This window comes from Scyliorhinus torazame, chromosome 12 (assembly GCF_047496885.1).
Source record: "Scyliorhinus torazame isolate Kashiwa2021f chromosome 12, sScyTor2.1, whole genome shotgun sequence".
Taxonomy (NCBI): Eukaryota; Metazoa; Chordata; class Chondrichthyes; order Carcharhiniformes; family Scyliorhinidae; genus Scyliorhinus; species Scyliorhinus torazame.
Window position 1 is genome coordinate 167,380,582 of NC_092718.1, and position 19,773 is coordinate 167,400,354.

General features: G+C 46.6%; 1 protein-coding gene across 3 annotated transcripts in view; it reads left to right on the forward strand.

Moving 5' to 3' along the window:
• Positions 1-19,773, forward strand: part of fkbp6 (FKBP prolyl isomerase 6) — a 134,172-nt gene that overhangs the window by 73,150 nt on the left and 41,249 nt on the right. The gene's annotated exons all lie outside the window — the stretch shown is intronic.

Consider the following 19,773-nt stretch of genomic DNA (forward strand, 5'->3'; position numbering starts at 1 on the left):
TTCAATACGTCAGTGGAGGGGTGAGAGAGAGCCTGCAGTTCAGCAGGAAAGTCATCTTTTAGGACAGTTTCACCTTCTTGCTTCAGAGTTTGCAGCTTCCATATTTAGGTTAGATTAGGTTCCCTTAGATTAGGTTCCCATCCCCATCTCCCACTGACTGAGCGAATCTTTATTAGCAATGATAAGTAGGTAAATGTTTGACGATGAATCCAGAATTATGAATAGAAATCCTTCTCGTAAGTATTGTAGTTAATGGAATTAACCTGTGCTCTCAGAAGCTGTGTACCTTCTGAGCTGTGGGCTGTTGCAAAATCAAATCTCTTCCGAGGATTAAACAACCATGCATTATTGAACAAAACATGAATTAGTGAATGAATAAAAACAATCTAATATATATAAAAAACATACACGAAATGCTTGTAGGTAAGAAAATGTCTCCATGCCAATCTATCCTGGCATTCTTTTTGTTATTCATGTGGGCGTAGTTGGCTAAGCCAGCATTTATTACCCATCTTTAATTGGCCTTGAAGGGGATGGTGAGCTGCCTTCTTGAACCGCTGCAGTCCAGGAGGTGTAGTTACATCCACTGTGCTATCAGGGCAAGAGTCCCAGGATTTGGACTCAGCAACAGCGAAGGAACGGCGATATATTTCCAAGTCAGGGTGGTGAGTGACTTGAAGGAGAATCTTCAGGTGGTGGGGTCCCCCATGTATCTGCTTCTCTTGTCCATGAAGATGGTAGTGGGTGTGGGTTTAAAAGGTGCTGTCAAAGGAGCCTTGTCGAGTCCCTGTAGTGCATCTTATAGATGATACACATGGCTGTTACTGTGCATCGGTGGTGGAGGGAGTGAATGTTTGTGGAAGGGGTGCCAATCAAGCGGGTTGCTTTGTCCTGGATGTTGTCAAACTTATTGAGTGTTGTTGGAGCTGCACTCATCCAGGCAAGTGGCGAGTATCCAATTACACTCCTGACTTATGCCTTGTAGATGGTGGATATGCTTTGGGGAGTCAGGAGGTGAGTTACTTTCCGCAGGACTCCTAGTCTCTGACCTGCTCTTGCAGACGGGGAATTTATACGATGTGGTAGTCACCACTGTTGTATTGTATATACTGCATACGAGGGTATTACGGTAAGGCCCCTGTACTACAAGTACGGGGGTAGATCCCTGCCTGCTGGCTCCGCCCAGTAGGCGGAGAATACATGTATGGGCTCTCCGAGCTGCCGCCATTTCGGCAGCAGCTGCGGGAGGCTACACATCTCTGCGTAATAAAGCCTCGATTACCCTCTACTCTCGTCTCGTCGTAATTGACAGTGCATCCATTTATTACGCAGAGATTTTACAACGATGGATCGCCGCATCAACCCGATCGCCTGCAGCTGCACCCTCAAGCAGACAACGCCAAGTCGGCCTTCGCACACTGGCTAGCTTGCTTTGAAGCCTACATCGGATCTGCGACTGAACCACCCTCAGAGGCACAGAAGCTCCAGATCCTTTACACGCGGCTGAGCTCCGATATCTTTCCCCTCATCCGGGACGCGCCGACCTACGCTGAGGCCATGGCGCTACTGAAGGAGAATTACACTCAGCAGGCCAACAAAATCTACGCCAGGCATCTCCTGTCCAGGCGGCATCAACTCCCCAGTGAGTCTGTGGAATATTTCTGGTGTGCCCTGCACGCCCTGGTGAGAGACTGCGATTGCCAGGCCGTTTCAGTCGTTGAACATTCTGACCTGCTAGTTAGAGATGCGTTCATTACGGGCATAGGGTCGGCCTACATCTGCCAGCGCCTCTTAGAAGGGGCTACCCTCGACCTCGCGGCGACCAAGAAACTAGAGATCTCGCTCACAGTCCCCACACGCAATGTGCAGGAGTATGCCCCCGACCGCACGGCCCACCCCTCCTAGGCATCGTGGACCCCGCCAGCGAACACCCCATCGTGGACCCCATCAGCGACAGCCCCCAGCCAACCCCAGGCCTGCGCCGCGCGGCAGCCAACCAACCCCGGGGGACCCAAGTGCTACTTCTGCGGACAGACAAAACACCCCCGGCAGCGCTGCCCGGCGCGGAGCGCGCTCTGCAAGGCCTGCGGGAAGAAACAACATTCGAAGAAACACATTTGAGTGTGCCAAGCCCGCTCAATCACCGCTATTGTCCCTGCACCCCCCACGTGCGAACCATGGGCGCCGCCATCTTGCTCGCCTCACAAAACGTGCAGCCCGTGGCCGCCGCCATCTTGTCTGCCTCAGGACACGTGCGGCCCCTGGGCGCCGCCATCTTCCCCGCCTCAGGACCCCTGCTCGTCGGCCACCTCATCGGGCCGCTCATCGCTTGCAACCGCCGCCGACCAGCCGCGTCTCGCCTCCATCACGATCGACCAGTCCCGACTGCACAACCTCGCGACCATGAGGGTCGACGGGCACAAGATATCCTGCCTTCTGGACTCCAACGTGGCTCGCATCTCCAGGACCTGTCCTCCTCCACAAGCACGTACGGCTACACAAGGTGGACCCCTTGGTTGAGAGGGTACAGCTACTTCACGTGAACCATCAGTACGTCTACGTAGCGTATCCCGACGGCCGCCAAGACACAGTCTCCCTCAGGGACCTGGCACTAGCTGGGTCCCCACACTGCCCCCCCCCCCCCCCCCCCCCGCGTCACCTTCCCTCTCCCCAGCGCACCCGACCACAGCCCCCGCTCCAGGACGTTCCATTCTCCCCTTGGTCCCACACGGGGATGAAGATGAGATCGACACGCTCCCGGAGTCACCGAGGACCGAACCGACACCGAAATCGCCACCAGAACTGCGGTGCTCGCAACGACGGATCAAGGCGCCCGATCGTCTGAATTTGTAAATTTTTCCTTAAAATGTTAAACACCTGAATGTAAATAGTTTTCCACCACCCCGCTGAACTCCAACACTGTTGCATTGTATATCCAGCATACAAGGGGCATTACGGTAAGGCCCCTGTACTACAGGTATGGGGTAGATCCCTGCCTGCTGGCTCCGCCCAGTAGGCGGAGTATAAATGTGTGGGCTCTCCGAGCTGCAGCCATTTCGGCAGCAGCTGCGGGAAGCTACACATCTCTGCGTAATAAAGCCTCGATTACACTCTACTCTCGTCTCGTCGTAATTGATAGTGCATCATACGCCTAGTCCAATTCAGTTTCTGGACTGATCTATACAATGATTCTGTTCTTGTATGAACACTTTTGCCACAGTCAGAGGTTGCGGGTTCAAGTGCCACCCCAGGATTTTTGCAAGAAAAATCAAAAAGCTGAAACTACTCTGCAGCACTGAGGTAGTGCTGCACTGCTGGAGGTGCTGACTTTCATGTGCGTTAAGTTGAGACCTGGATTTCTGTCTCAGGCAGATGTAAAAGATTCCACAGCACAATGTTGAAAAAGGGGAGTTATCCCTGGTATTCTTCAAACAACATCACAAAAATAAATAGCCTGGATATTGTCTCATTTCTTTTTGTGAAAGTTTCCTGCGTGCAAATTCGCTGTTCCATTTCCTGCATTACAACAGTGATTACACTTTGAGCGTTCTCCATTGGCAGTAAAGCAAATTGGGGAATTCTGTGGTGGTGAAAGTTGCCACATAAATGCAAGTTTCTTTTTCTCTCCACGGCACAAGCTGAACAAACTTGACTTATCTCAATGAAAGTTGCAGCAGATTCTCTCCATTCAATCACATGTATTCTCACAGCCGTTGTGAATTGGAATAACCAACAGCTGGACTCAACCATAATGGGCAGCACTGTGGCTTCACAGCGCCAGGGTCCCAGGTTCGATTCCCCGCTGGGTCACTGTCTGTGTGGAGTCTGCACGTTCTCCCTGTGTGTGCATGGGTTTCCTCCGGGTGCTCCGGTTTCCTTCCACAGTCCAAAGACGTGCAGGTTAGGTGGATTGGACATGCTAAAATTGCCCTTTGAGTCCAAAAAAAGGTTAGGAGGGGTTATAGGGTTATGGGGATAGGGTGGAAGTGAGGGCTTAAGTGGGTCGGTGCAGACTGGATGGGCCAAATGGCCTCCTGCACTGTATCTTCTATGTTCTATGTATCACTGTCTGTCATGCAGTTAATTAATCAATTGACACAGTTGGTGCCTTCCTTCAGGTTTATAGTTCAAAGGACGGTTTAAATCATCTTTGCAACGTTTGTGTAGATTTAGGCCAAGAAAAAGAACTCAACCGCAGCTGACTTTCAAACTTGTGTTTTCAAGAGAGAGCGACCAAAGCTAAAACTACTCTTCATTTCTCTTGCCATCCAAATGAGCGAAACAAACTCCCATGTTGTTAAGCGAGTGAACTTCTGGTCAAAGGGATTTGGCAAAATGGCTGCCATGGACCTAAAACCAATGTGGGTGCTTCACTCGATCTCGAGGTGGAATGGATGCACATAATACATAGACCTATCAGAGTGGTGTTACGTGATAGCTGGTTGGAGATCCTCCATTTGCTTCCCAAACTCTGGTCTATAACTGTGTTTCATTTGACTTCAATCTATTTTCTGTCGAGCATCTTGTAGGCTTCCAAAGAAAATTAGCTTTCCTTGTGGCAACCTTGTGCACTGGTGGAACTGACATTGGATTCTCCCATGGTGAAGGTACAGCACTGGACAATTAAAGGTAACATTATGCAGACAGTTAACTGGGCTTTGAGCATCTGGGCAGGTAAAATAACATACTAATAGGAGCAAATCCAAAACATGGGTCAGCATTCCATGACCAAATCTCTATAATAGTTCCTTCAGATAATCAACCTCATTAAATATTAAAACCTTAATGTTGTGTTAGGAAAACAAAGGTAGTTTTAAGGGATTTATATTTGCATTGGTAAATATTAGAAATAAGGTATGGTTTAAGTGGGTTTAATTTAATATTTCTGTGTAAGAAAGGATTAAACTATAGTTAGATTCATGCTGGACAAAGGTGTTTGCATGTGTGGGGGTTTGCTCAATTCAAATTGTGCTTCTCTTGTGCTTGGAGAGGGTTACGGCATGAAAAGTAATTACGCTGGCAGGAGCATATTACCGTTCTTTCGCAACCTTTTAAGGTCAAAAGGCTTTTTGAATTTAGTTTTAGTCGAATCTGTTTGCAATTGAAGATAGGACATCGGGAAGTGAACGTCTCTCAACTCTGCAAGGAGAAGACAAGCTGGACAGGACAAGGGAGCTGCAAATAGGCAAACTTCCCAACGAACCAGATACAGTCCAGATAACCAGGCAGTTAGGACAGAAAGAATGTCTTAAAAAGATTAAGAGAACAGAGACCAAGGTATTGTTCAGGAGAATTCAAGGGAAAAGTGAAATGTGAGTGAAGGAGACAGCTGCAGTAACCAGAGTTAAAGTGGAAAAGCAGACTTCAGAGGTAAAGTATGATGCCATTTCAAAAGAGTTTGGGCATTGAGAGTTAAAGCAATTGTGATTAGTTTGTACAAAAGTCAAGACAAAGAAATTCCGACTGGGGTTTGCAAAACCTCGATGCTAGATTATTTGTTAAAAGTGGAATGGAGGCTTTGGTTGAAAGAGTAATTTGGAAAACCAGGACTCGAGTTCGGAATGCAAACTGTTTTAAGGAAAGCATTGTTGTGAAAGAGGATTTTGAAACTTGTTTTTTTGGGTGTGGAGTTTGGAAATTCTCAAGTGGCAATCATCCTTTTTGAGGAGAAACCTACATTCACTTGGGTTCAGAGTGGAGAGTTTGACCACAGCCAGTCTGTGTTTAAAGAGACTATGTGTTACTGGTGAACATAGAATTTACAGTGCAGAAGGAGGCCATTCGGCCCATCGAGTCTGCAGCGGCTCTTGGAAAGAGCACCCGACCCAAGGTCCACACCTCCACCCTATCCCCATAACCCAGTAACCCCACCCAACACTAAGGGCAATTTTGGACACTAAGGGCAATTTAGCACGGCCAATCCACCTAAACCTGCACATCTTTGGACTGTGGGAGGAAACCGGAGCACCCGGAGGAAACCCACGCACACACGGGGAGAATGTGCAGACTCCGCACAGACAGTGACCCAAGCCGGGAATCGAACCTGGGACCCTGGAGCTGAGACTATTGTAGCTTAAGATATACTTTGTAATCCATGTTCACCAAAATGTGTGCATATTTGTGAAGCTAATCGAGGAGTAGAGGTGTATTATCTCAAAATCCAACTTTTCATGTTTATTTAAAAAAATTCTTGTTGTTAAAACTAATCAGCAGTCCTGTGACTCTGTTCCTCCACATTTTCTTAAAACAAGAAGCAAAAGTTTTAGGGCTGGATTCTCCGTTCCGGAGCCTCAGTGCTGACGCCAACGGAGGATCCGTGGAGTTCCACGATGGACAAATCGGCGCCACACTCGCACCGATTCCGCTACTGGTGAGGGGCTAGCACCGGCGCCACATAGAACACCCACAGAGCACACGAAAAATAGTGAGAGAATTGATAGGTCTGTGATGGGGACACGCAGAACTGACGAGCTGCAGCCAATTGTACACTCGCACAGATCACGTCCAAAAAGGTGGCGTCAGTTGTGCTGGACCGCGTACCCGTCCACCCCAGCCTAACAGTCCACCTGCTGGCCACCCCTCACCACTCTGTCCAGCCCTGGCAACAGCCCCCCGACCTGCGGCAGGACTGTCGGTGAAGTGTGGTGGTGCTGGGCACTGTCCGTGCGCCCTCTCACTCTCTCCACAGCCACCACGCCAGATTCATGACTGTTGAGGCCACACGTGGACCGTGCCGTTGGGAACTCGGCCCATCAGAGGCGGAGCATCACGAGTGAGCCCGATAATGAGATGCAAATACGGTTCCAACTATGTGCGGCGCGCGGCGCAATGACGCCGATTTGGAGGGGGCGGAGCCACCATCAAACCACTGCAATTTTGGCATCGGGAGCTATTCTCCGTCCGATCGCTGTTCCCGATTTTCGGGCAACGGAGAATCCCGCCCATGGTCTTTTGAGCCAGGGTTCCATTCTGGGATTTTCCTGTCCAGTTAGAATATCAACTGGGATCGTAATAGTTGCACCATAAGACATAGGAGCAGAATTAGGCCACTCGCCCATTGAATCTGCTCCGCCATTTTATCATAATAATAATAATCGCTTATTGTCACAAGTAGGCTTCAATGAAGTTACTGTGCAAAGACCCTAGTCGCCACATTCCGGCATGTTCGGGGAGACCGGTACGGAAATTGAACCCGCGCTGCTGGCATTGTTCTGCACCACAAGTCAGCTGTTTAGCCCACTGTGCTAAACCAGCCCCTCATGGCTGATATATTCTCATCGCCATTCTCCTGCCTTCTCCCCATAACCCTTGATCCTCTTATTAATCAAGAACCTATCTAACTCTGTCTTAAAGACACTTAATGATTTGGCCCCCAGAGCCTTCTGCGGTAAAGAGTTCCACAGATTCACCACCCTCTGGCTGAAGAAATTCCTCCTCATCTCAGTTTTAAAGGATCGTCCCTTTAGTCTGAGATGGTGTCCTCTGGTTCTAGTTTTTCCTACAAGTGGAAACATCCTCTCCACGTCCACTCTCTCCAGGCTTCGCAGTAGCCTGTAAGTTTCAATAAGATCCCCCCTCATCCTTCTAAACTCCAACGAGTACAGACCCAGAGTCCTCAACCGTTCTTCATTCCAGGGATCATTCTTGTGAACCTCCTCTGGACCCTTTCCAAGGCCAGCACATCCTTCCTTAGATACGGGGCCCAAAGCTGCTCACAATACTCCAAATGGGGTCTGACCAGAGCCTTATATAGCCTCAGAAGGACAACCCTGGTAAAATTGGCCCTTTAATTTTAACCTAAGGGTCTCCAACCTCAGGCTCTCCGATCTTATTACCTCCTAGGAGGTGACTAATGGTGCTTGAAGAGCTTCTGAGGTTTGGACAAGGTCTTAATGTGTCCCTAATTAACCCTATTCTGAACTGCAAGACTCCTTTACTCATGAATACAACACAAAGCAGTTCTCTGTTTTCCTGTACACATGATGTGGAGATGCCGGCGTTGGACTAGGGTGGGCACAATATGAAGTCTTACAACACCAGGCTTCCAGGTTTCTCTGGAATCACGAGCTTTCAGAGCATAGCTCCTTCTTCAGGTGACTCACCTGGTGTTGTAAGACTTTAACCTGGTGTTGTAAAACTTCTTACTGTCTTACACAGCTCACCGCTCTAGGAGAAATTATTAGCGCCAGCACTCTGCTGGATATAGGAACTTTCTAAGCAGCTTTGTCAGGTTTATACTTCCTGTACCCTTTAAGCTCAGACGATGTGTGATGGGGAGTGTAAGATTATCCACTTTGGGAAGAATGGTGAAGCATAGTATTTTAAATGGCGAGACACTGGTAAATGTTTGTACTTAAACATTTGGGATTTGAGTGGCCTTGTTTGTAATCAAAAAGTTAAAATGCAGATACAGGAAGCAATTAGGAAGACAAATGGAATGTCGAAACTCCAACCTACTGACAATAAAGCTTACGACTAAGGAGGTCTTGCCGTAATTGTAAAGTCTTTGGGGAGACCATACCTGGAAAAGTAGTTTGGGTCTCCTTCCCTAAGGGAGGATATTATGGCGGTATGGTGGTACAGTGGTTAGCACTGCTGCCGCACTGTGCCAAGGACCCAGGTTCAATTCCGGCCTTGGAGTGGTCGGTGTGGAGTTTGCACTTTCTCCCCCGTGTCTGCGTGGGATTCCTCCGGGTACTCCGGTTTCCTCCCACAGTCCAAAGGTGTGCAGGTTAGGTGGATTGGCCATGCTAAATTGCCCCTTAGTGGCCAGGGATATACAGCTTAGGTGGGGTTACAGGGATAGGGCAGGAGTGGGCTTCTTTCTTTCAGAGGATTGGTGCAGATCCAAGTGGCCGAATGGCCTCCTTCACTGGGAGGATTCTATGATTCTATACTTGCCTTGGAGAAGGAACAACAAAAAGTTCACTTAATTGACTCCTGTGATGTGCAGGTTGTTCTCTTGGGTGACAGAGCAGAATACAAGGATAAGGTGAGAAAGTGGAATTGGTTGGAGAAGCTCTACTGTGATGACAGCGAATGGATTTTGAGATCTTGAGCACGAAGCAGCTTTGTTTACTTCCGGCAATGACCAAACTGCACGACAGTTGATTGTTTGGATGTGAGAGACTCATTGAAAGGTACTGAAATGTCAGATAACTATGGTTCTTTCAAGGAGGAAGAAAAAGAGAACAAAATAGTTCAAAACCAAATGAAAAGGAAAGTTTAAATAGGCGATACATGGGTGTCGGTGAGGGAGGGGGGAACTATGAATGAGACAAAACAATTAAAAAACTTGTGCAGTTTGTTTTACAGTGATTAGGCTGCCCCGGGAGACTTTTCGTCATCGAGCTTACGCAGGCGACGGTGTGAGTTCGATTCTCTTGAGCTGTCCACACTCTTTAGTGGGTGTCCCTGTATTATAACGTTGGTGTATGTGTGAATTTAGTTTGGGATTCATCAATCAGTGTGTCAGTTATTCATCAATCAGTGTATCAGTTATTCATCAATCAGTGTATCAGTTATTCGCTGCAGTGGCAAGTGAAATGAGTGATCGCCACCAGGGACACTCGCCTGGGTACCGTGACTATCGTCCAGAAACTGGCGAGCCTGCGATCAGCCCACATCGGAGGGGGAGAAAAATAAATCGGCCCATAAATTCTGATCCTACTTGGTTTAAGCAGCGGTTTGTCACTCCCATCAAGCTGAGTCCTGAGGCAGATTCTGTTTCATGGAGAAATATCCACGGAATCTGTCTTGCAGTTGACACGTTTTGAAAGTTGACAGCTGGGACCTGAAGTCTGGCACTATGCTGGCTGACGGGCAGTTTTTATAAGGCCCTTGTAAGTGATAAATGGCCAATCACATTTCCACACAAGTGAGTAAACATCTGCAATCCATCCACTGTGATCGAGCTTGAAGTATTTTCTCAGACAACTACAAATTTTGCAGCATTTGGCAAGTATCTGAAAACAGCTATTGAGTGTTGAGATTAATGCAGATCAGTCAGGGGTTGTAGCCTTTGATTAATATTTTGAACTGATGGGTGGGTATGGGTTTTCTTTGCATTGTGGTTACACAGTAACAACGAGTGGATGTTGAGATGACAGATTTGGTTCAGGAATATCTTCAAACCTGAAGCGTGATTTTCATTTTTTTCATTTTTTGAAGGGCTGTGGGCTTCGTTGGCTCGACCAGCATTTATTGCCCATCCCTAATTGCCTTGCAAAGGTGGTGGTGAGCTAGCTGCCTTCTTGAATCACTGCTAGTCCCTGAAGTGCAGGTACACCCACAGTGCTGTTAGGGAGGGAGTTCCAGGACTTGGATCCTGCGAAGGGTAGGAACGGCGATAGGGTTCCAAGTCAAGGTGGTGACTATTTGGAGGTGGTGGCGTTCCCATACATCTGCTGCCTGTGTCCTAGGTGGAGGTTGAGGGTTTGGAAGGTGCTGTTGAAGAAGTCTTGTTGAGTTCTTGCAGTGCATCTTGTAGATGGTACACACAGCTGACATTGTGCCTCGGTCGTGAACGGAGTTTTTAAATTTATTAATTTATGGAATGTGGGCGTCGCTAGTCAGACCCATCCCTAATTGCCCTTCAGAAGGTAGTGGTGAGTTGCCTTCTTGAACCGCTGCAGTCCCCGAGTTGTAGGTACACCCATGACTCTATGACTCTAAATATTTTTATTGAATTTTACATTTGTACACGACACAGGAGGTGATTGAGAATGGTTATTATTTACAATTGACCTGTTTTCTTTTCGTAAGCACTCCCCCTCCCTTTTTCTGTTATTCGGGATCTGTCTTAGGCTCTTTCTTCTGCAGTAGATATTATAACCTGTCGTTCAACTTGGTTTTGTTCTTATGGTTTATGGGGGGGCGGCAGAGGGCCCCCTCTTCGATCTTTCCCTGGGTCCCCTCCTCATGTCTGCCCTGTGTGATCCTGTTGGTTCCTATTGATTTCCCCCCCCCCCCCCCCCCCCCACCCTCTCCCCCGTCTCTTCCTTTGAACAGGCCTTGGAACAGGCTGATGAATTGCACCTCTGCTTTGTGGAAGCCATCGTCCGACCCTCAGATGGTGTATTTGATCTTCTCCAGATGGAGAAATTCCGATAGGTCTGCCAGCCAGTCTGCAGCTATGGGTGGTGCCGCCGATCGGCAGCCGAGCAGGATTCTCCAGCGTGCGATGAAGGAAGCAAGGGCATCGGCCCTCTTCCCCATATAAAGTTCTGGCTGGTCCGCTACCCTGAAGACTGCCATTTTCGGGCACAGCACGACCCTCACCCCCACAATCTTGGACATCACCTCAAAGAAGGCTGTCCAGAACCCGACAAGTCAGGGGCAGGCCCAGAACATGTGGGTGTGGTTGGCCGGGCCTCCCTGGCACCGTTACATTTATCCTCCACCTCCGGGAAGAGCCTGCTCGTTCGGGTTCTGGTTAGGTGCGCTCTGCACCAGTTTAAACTGCATAATGGGTATGTTGCTAACTTTTGGTTGGTTCAATTGGCTCTGTTTTATAACCTTTGCTCTAGAGTCGCCAGGTACCTTTATGATACTGCCACGAGGTTCAAGTTCAAGTAATGATCAATAACTCAACACACCAATTAGTAAGATTCAAAGCACATTTATTATACACAGTAAATCGCTACTCATGCATATACTCTACTTTCTAGGCTATTTCTATCACTTAACAAGCCTATACTTGGCTTCGGACTGGTCCACCAGGTCAGGGGAACAAATGGCCTTTCGTTCAGGTCCTGAGTCTGCGGGATTCAAAGCTGGTATGGACTGGTAGCTAGGAGCGCCTATCGCGTAGCGAGCGTTGACTTGAGACTTACTTGCTTGGAAGCAGCGAGGCAGGTCACTCTCACGGGTTGATTCAAGTTGCTGAGTGACCCTGCCAAAGAAGGACGATTTGAACTTGGGGATTTACTTTATAGTCCCCAGGGGCTTCCCGTCCTTCGGGGCGGACCCCGTACCTGGTTCCAAGTGATTGGTCTATTTTCCCATCATTTGGATCGGTTTCTCCAATGCTGGAGCGGTTCCCTGATCGCTGGGCGGTCCCTAAGTGTCCGTTGGCCTTCCTTTGTCTTGGCTCCTGCTGGCGCCGAGGTGTCTGGCTTGGCTTTGTTTACTTTCACTGTTGCCATTGTGCTTGGGAATCGCACATTACTATGTAGATGGCTGCTGGTTTTGGTGCTGTCTGGTTGTTTTGCAGGTTCCAATATACATGATTTCTGTATTTGCTGGTCTTTACCTGCTTTGGCTGAATTTCCCTTCAGCCTTTGCGGTTCTCCAATTTAAGTCGGGAAGTGGCCAACTCGGGTGGCTACAGGTATTTGATATATCAAGGCCTGAACACAAGTACTGGAAGTATGTCCTGCCTCAGCACAATGGCCTCAGACTACATGTGTACATTTTACAAAACTGAAAATCATGACAGACATGTGTGCACGTTCTTGCAAATATGCACTACCAGAGTAGTTTTTTTAGTAAACATTCATCTCATACTTCACTGACTTGGCCGTACACCTCAAATAACTCACCGTTTCCTTTCAGATGTATACATGCCTTAATTGGTGGTGTTCTCCTGTCATGGGACCTCACATGACCTTGTCTGCTGTAAAACCAGGATTCCTTTGTGCCAGTATTGATGGCCACTTGTTCGACTTCTGCTTTCTGGAACTCCCGGTCCAGTTCCTCCACTCTTCTTTTTCCCGCTTTCACAAACCTTCTTCGACTCTTCTTTTTTTTGTTACAGCCATGTTCAGGCTCTCTGCTTTTTCTTTGGTTGGGATTTTCCACATTCAAGTCTCTTCGCTTCTTACTCAAATATCCTCTTCCTCTGATTTTTCTCCTTGCTCCGAGTTGTTTTGACATGTCACCAGGAAGTTTAGATACACCGAGTTTAATTCACTACAGTTATTTATCCAGTGAACTTAACCAAATAAATTACATGTATATGTCCAGGTTAATTATCTAGATTGTGCCGTATGGGCCCAGCATTGATCCCAGAGGCACTTCACTCCAATTCAACACCGTCCCCCGAACAGCTGCTTTCTCTTTCAGCGACTTTCTAATCCACAACCCAGTTTTACTCAAAATATATAGTGCTTTAGGCTTATGCCTTGCTAGCTTTTTGTATATTAGTTGGGAGCACTCTTGCCTGAGTCAGAAGGGTCTTAAGTTCAAGACTTGCTGGACAACTGACATTCTGTTGTGGGACCGAGGCGGAACTGTAAGTATGAACTTACTGAGGCCCCAACTCCACGTGAATGTCGAAGACCCGATGGCATTAATCAAAGGGACTGGAGTTCTCCTCGAGTCCTGCAAACATTCCTCTCTCAACGGTGATAGGAATGAGCACGTGATCTAGTTTTATTCAATTTGGGTCAGATCTGGCTGCTGTGGTCACCTGCATAATAGCAAATGCCTTTCAAAGTAACTCATTGGGCGTAAAATACTTTTGGGACATCTGGAAGATGTGATGTACCTCAAGAGCCGGGCCTATTTGTAGGAAACTACCTCTGGAGTCGGGCCTAGTTGAGGAGAGTACATCAGGAGCTGGGCCTAGTTGTAGGAAAATACTTCACGAACTGGGCCTCGTTGGAGGGAAGTACCTCTGGAGCCGGGTCTAGTTAGATGTAAGTGCTTCAGGATCCTGGCTTAGTTGGCGATAAGTGCCTCAGGAGACGGACAATTGGAGGGAATTACCTCAGGAGTCCGGCCTAGTGGAGGGACATACCTCAGGAGGTGGACCTAGTTGGAGGGAAGTTTCTCAGGAGCCGGGCTTATTTGTAGGGAATGTTATGGGCGAGGCGTTTTCAGAACCCCAAAATGTATCATGGAGTTCAACCAACCTCCCCCTTTAATGTATTTGTTGCTTTTTCTAGCACACGGCTTGTTCCCTAAGTGTGAGATTACAATTATGGACACGTGGGTTTTTAAACACAAAACAATGTTTATTCCATGAACTCAAATTAACATCTTTATTAAACATTGGATCTCTTAACACCCTTACTTCAAAGATAACTCCGAAAATATTACAACAGTAAATAATTCCTCAAAATGTTCCTTCAAACTTCCAAGAGACTTAACACCTTTAAACAGAATCACATCAGGTTAAAGGCTTTACTGTTATGAGTTTAAATCACCCAAATGATCCAGAGATAGTCTTTCATGGCAGAGATCACAGCAAATCCAGCTCACTGCAAAACACAGACACTCCCCAAGCTCTTTTCATCCAAACTGCAACTAAAAACTGCAAAATGGCTGATCTAAAGCCCAGCTCCACCCACGCTGTGACATCACTGATTTCTTCATGGTACATTGCTTAAACATCCATGTCTCAAATGGACTCTCACATGAGACCCTCCCCCAAGAAAAAAAAATAAACCATCAACTTCAAGATGGTTTCATTTTTGACTTTTGCACCATCCACTATGTGTAAATATACCTTTTCGTTTTTTAAAAAAAACAACACATGCAAACAGGTATAATATAGTCCATTTTTCTTTGTTCTTCTTCCTCCAACCAAAATCCTTCTCAATTGACGGTCTCTTTGAACACAGTCTCTGCACGATCCATCCATTCCTCTACTCCTCGGCATTTCCCTTTAGAATCAGATACTTTAGTTCAATCTGACAACAAAGTGCCTTGCAATTCTCCAATACAGGAGCATTGGTGATCACAGCTTTCAGGCAGTTAAATGCCTGTTGAAAATCTGCTGTCCCATTAAATTTTTGACGTTTCTTTAGCAAGTCTATCAGTGGAGTAATCACGCCACAAAACTTTTGCACAAATATTCGATCAAATCCACTCATGCTACAAAATCGCATTATTTCCCTTCGTCTTGAGGGTATCGGAAACTCCGCAAGGAAAGTGATTCGGGCTTCTCCAAATTCACTTTCGGCTGGGTTTATCACCAGACCCGCCACCTGAAGTCGATCGAAGAACTCCATACGATGTTTAAAATGTTCTTTCCATGTCTGGAAGTTGAAAGTAAAAGCAGATTGTCCCACTTTCTCAATGCAATCCTTCAAACGTGGGATAGGGTAGGAGTCCGTTCTTGTAACTGCATTCACCTTTCGATAGTCCACACACAACTGTTGGGTACCGTCTGGTTTAGGTACCATCACTGTGGGTGAGCTCCATTGGCTGAAACCCACTTCAATTATGCCATTCTTCAGCATACTCTCAATCTCTCTATTAACCTGTGCCAATTTTAAAGGATTAAGTCTATAGGGATGTTGTTTGATTGGAACAGCATTTCCCACATCTACATCATGTATAGCCATTTTAGTACTTCCCAATTTATCTCTACAAACTTGCCCATGTGATATCAATAACTCTTTTAGGTCAGTTTGTTTTTCCTTTGGAAGGTAACTTAACAATTCATCCCAATTTTTAAGAACATCCTCATTTTCCAATTTAATTTGAGGTATGCCAAATTCACAGTCATCTGGATTTGGTTCGTCACTTTGAGCAAGATCATTAAAACCTTCTTTTTCTCTCCCCTTTCAAAGTACCTTTTATGCATATTCACATGACACACTCGGTGAGTCTTCCTTCTATCTGGTGTTTTTACCACATAATTCACCTCACTTAATTTCCTTTCAATCTGATACGGTCCCCAAAACCTAGCTTTTAAAGGCTCACCTAACACTGGCAACAACACTAAAACTTTATCCCCACTGGCAAAACTACGAACTTTGGATTTCTTGTCCGCTACCCGTTTCATCACATTTTGTGCAACTTTCAAATGTTGTCTAGCCCATTCACCTGCTCTATTTAATCGTTCCCTAAAATTTGACACGTAATCCAAAAGTGTAATTTCCGATTTCTCACCCACCAATTTTTCCTTAATCAATTTAAGTGGTTCTCTTACCTCATGACCAAAAATTAGTTCAAAAGGACTAAATTTGGTAGACTCATTAGGTGCATCCCTAATTGCAAACAATACGAATGGAATTCCTTTATCCAATCCTCTGGATAATCTTGACAATACGCCCTCAACATTGTCTTTAATGTATGATGCCATCTTTCTAATTCTCCCTGCAATTCTGGATGGTAAGTAGTTGATTTAAATTGTTTTATTCCTAAGCTATCCATAACTTCTTTGAATAACTTTGAAGTAAAATTTGATCCTTGATCCGATTGAATTTCTGTGGGTAGTCCATATCTAGTAAAGAATTTAAGTAACTCCTCCGCAATCCTTTTAGCTGTAATATTACGTACTGGAATGGCCTCTGGAAACCTAGTAGACACATCCATGAGAGTCAAAAGATATTGATTCCCACTTTTTGTTTTAGGAAGCGGTCCTACACAATCAGTTATGACCCTCGTAAAAGGTTCCTCAAATACTGGAATGGGTATTAAGGGCGCTGGTTTTATCACTGCTTGAGGTTTCCCTATCAGACATGTGTGACATGATTGACAGAATTTAACTACATCTTTATATAGTCCAGGCCAATAAAAATGTTTCTGGATTTTAGCTTGAGTTTTCCTTATTCCCAAATGGCCTCCCACTGGTACCTCATGTGCGACTCACAACACCTCCTTTCTATACCCTACCGGCAATACTGCTTGATGAACTGCTGCCCACTTTTCATCCGCCTGCATCTGTAAAGATCTCCATTTTCTCATCAAGACATCACTTTTATGGGAATAACACTCTGGTATACTCTCAGATTCCTCTTCCGTATATACTTTCTGATATATCCGTTTTATTTCTACATCTTTCTGTTGTAACTCCGCCAATTTTCCTGAACTAAAAATATCCGCCTCATCCTCCACTTGTTCTTGTTCTTTTTCAACCATCTGATCAAAAATCGTTTCTGATAATTGCACTTCAACTTCATCTTCACTCTTTGATTTCTCCTCTTGTCTTAACCTGTGACTTTGCGACCTTGTTACTGCACAATTCGGAAAAATCCCAGGATATTCATCCTTCAACCCTTCAGTTGTCTGATTTTCCACTGGCTTATCAACCACAGTAGGCATCACTCCCACCTGCGATCCAGTTATATCATTACCCAAGATAAACTGTATTCCTGGACAAGATAGTTTATCTATTACTCCTACTACCACTTCACCACTCTTCACTGGACTTTCCAACCTTGCCTTATATAATGGACTCCTTATATAATGCTACTCCTCTCACCCTGAATTCCACATATCACCACCTTTTCTGGCAACATTCTTCCCAAACTACATAATTCCTCATTTCTTACCATTAAAGATTGACTAGCCCCTGTATCTCTTAGAATTGTGACTTCCTTACCTGCTCCTCCTGATACACATGAGTAAACTTTACCCACACAAGTAAATTCTTTAAATACATCTGGCACCTTCTTAACAATTACTTCTTGAACAGGCTGTACAATCGTTTGCACCTCCCTCACTTCCCTTGGGCTTTCCTTTACCACTCCAACAAACCCCACTGTCTTATTCTGTTTAACAACTTCAGCCTTCCCAGAGAGTGAAGAGAGGAGCTGCTGAAGAGTGAAGAGAGCGATTTGAACTTGGAACTCAATTCTTATAGTCCCTAGGGGCTTCCCGCCTTTTGGGGTGGACCCTGTACCTGGTCCCAAGTGATTGAACTTTGTCCCAATCGATTGGTTCGATTTTCTCCAATACTGGAGCAGTTCCCTGATCGATGGGCGGTCTTGAGGTGCTCGTTCACCTCCTTTGTGTTGGCTCCTGCTGGCGCCGAGGAGTCTGGCTTTGCTTTGTGTGTCAAAAATGTTACTTATTGTTCCCGGGGATTGCTCATCAGTATGCAGATGGCTGCTACTTTGTTATGCTGATGGCCGCTGGTATCGATGTTGTCTGGTTTTTGCAGAGGTAAATACACAGCAAACCTGCAGCCGCTGGTTTCTGTCTTGTTGGCTGACTTTCCCATCAGCCTTTGCCGTTCGCATTTTGAGTCGGGAGTTGGCCAATTTAGGTGACTACAATCTCATTGACCCCCAAAAAGGCCAAAGACATGACAAGAATGTGGAGCGTACAAACCCATCCGTCTATTATACGCTGATGCAAAAGTCCTAGTGAAAGGACTGGCGAGGCGCCTGAAGGACTGCCTGTCAGAAGTGGTCGCGGAAGATCAGACTGGGTTTGCCAAGACAACAAACAGCGAACATCAGATTCCTGCTAATAATGACCCATCCGGGGAGAGGACATCTGAGATAATCGTCTCCCTGGATACTGAAAATACCTTTGGTTGAGTAGAATGGAGGTACTTCATGGAGCTTCTTAAACGGTTTGGGTTTTGTTGCTCTGTTTCGGTCCCAACAGCGTCGCCAATACTGTGGGTATTTCTATTTATCTTAGTGAACCACAACCTTCCCTTATATCGTTCAAATGACCACACAACCAGTTAGTTAGTTCAAAAGTTGGTTTATTTACATACACAAGAGTCATCTCAACATGCAAACACAATATCTACTACGAGTTAAACTACGCTTATCAGCTACAATAACCTACACTTAACTTCAGGGTGACCGGCACTGTGCAAATGGATAAGGCCTTTATCTGGATTTCACTTGGCTGGTTCGAAGAAAGTGGCTTTGTCTCTGCTGGGCTCATCCGTCAGGTAGCGATCGTTGGTCTTGAACATGGCTGGCTGTTCCTGCTACAATTGGGTTGGCACAGGCCAGATCCAAAAGAGACAGAACACATGGCTGTGTCCTCTTTTATCCCTCTGGGATTTCGCGCTCTTTGGTGCGGTCCTTAACCTTGGACCCAATAGTTCGACAGGGCTCTGATCACTGTCTTCAATTTCGGCCAATAAAGGGGCGGGTGCCTTGGTGGCTGGGCGGGTCCTTAGCGGTCATTGACCTTGGCAGGTGTGCTTTCTGAGTAAGGGGAGTGGCGCCGATCAGTCTGTGGCTGTACCGGTTGCTTGATTGGAGTTCTATTGTCCTGGGAAAATGGGTCAATAAGATGCAAACGAGCGGGGTTTTCGATCAGGTCTGGTTACCACTGTTTTAAATACACATAGGCTGTGTATCTGTCGGAGTCCTGGGTTGGCCATAATTCCCATGGTCCTTTTGCAGGTGGCCATCCGAGATGGCTACAGTTTGGACTAGGGTTTACTGCATGGGTTTCACTCCTGCACAGCGCTCCTACGGCGCAGACGAATGCCACCAGTTCTGAATAATTTTGGCTGCACAGGGTCACGAGGCAGTGGTGCCCATTATCCCTGCTCCTGTTCGCACTGGTTACCAAACCACTGGCCATCGCCCTTAGATCTGCGGAGTGGTGGGCGGGCATTCGGAGAGAGGGCAGAGAGCAAAGAGTCTCGCTCTATGCGAACGACCAGCTCTACGTGTCAAACCCCCTAGCCAGTATGGGAAAGATAACAGGACTCCTTAGGGAGTTTGGTGCCTTCTCGGGTTACAAATTCAACCTGGGAAAGAGTGAAATCTTCCCGGTGAACTCCCGAGAGGGAGGTTTGGAGCTGGGAGAACTACCGTTTAAAGTAACCCAGACCACAACTGTACGAAGCTCCACAAATGGAACCTCTCCAGCCTGGTGGAGGAGGTGAAGAGGGACTTGCAAAGATGGGACTCACTCCCTCTTTCAACAGCGGGAAGGATATAGACGGTCAAAATGAACGTGCTGCCTAGGTTCCTCTTCGTATTCAGATCCCTCCCGATCTTCTTCCCCAAATCCTTCTTCACCAGGGTCGGCAAGTTAATCATGGAGAGGGTCAGGAGGTGGGTAAGAGAGCTGGAGGCAGTCTGGGTGCGAATAGAGGAGGCCTCCTGCACGGGG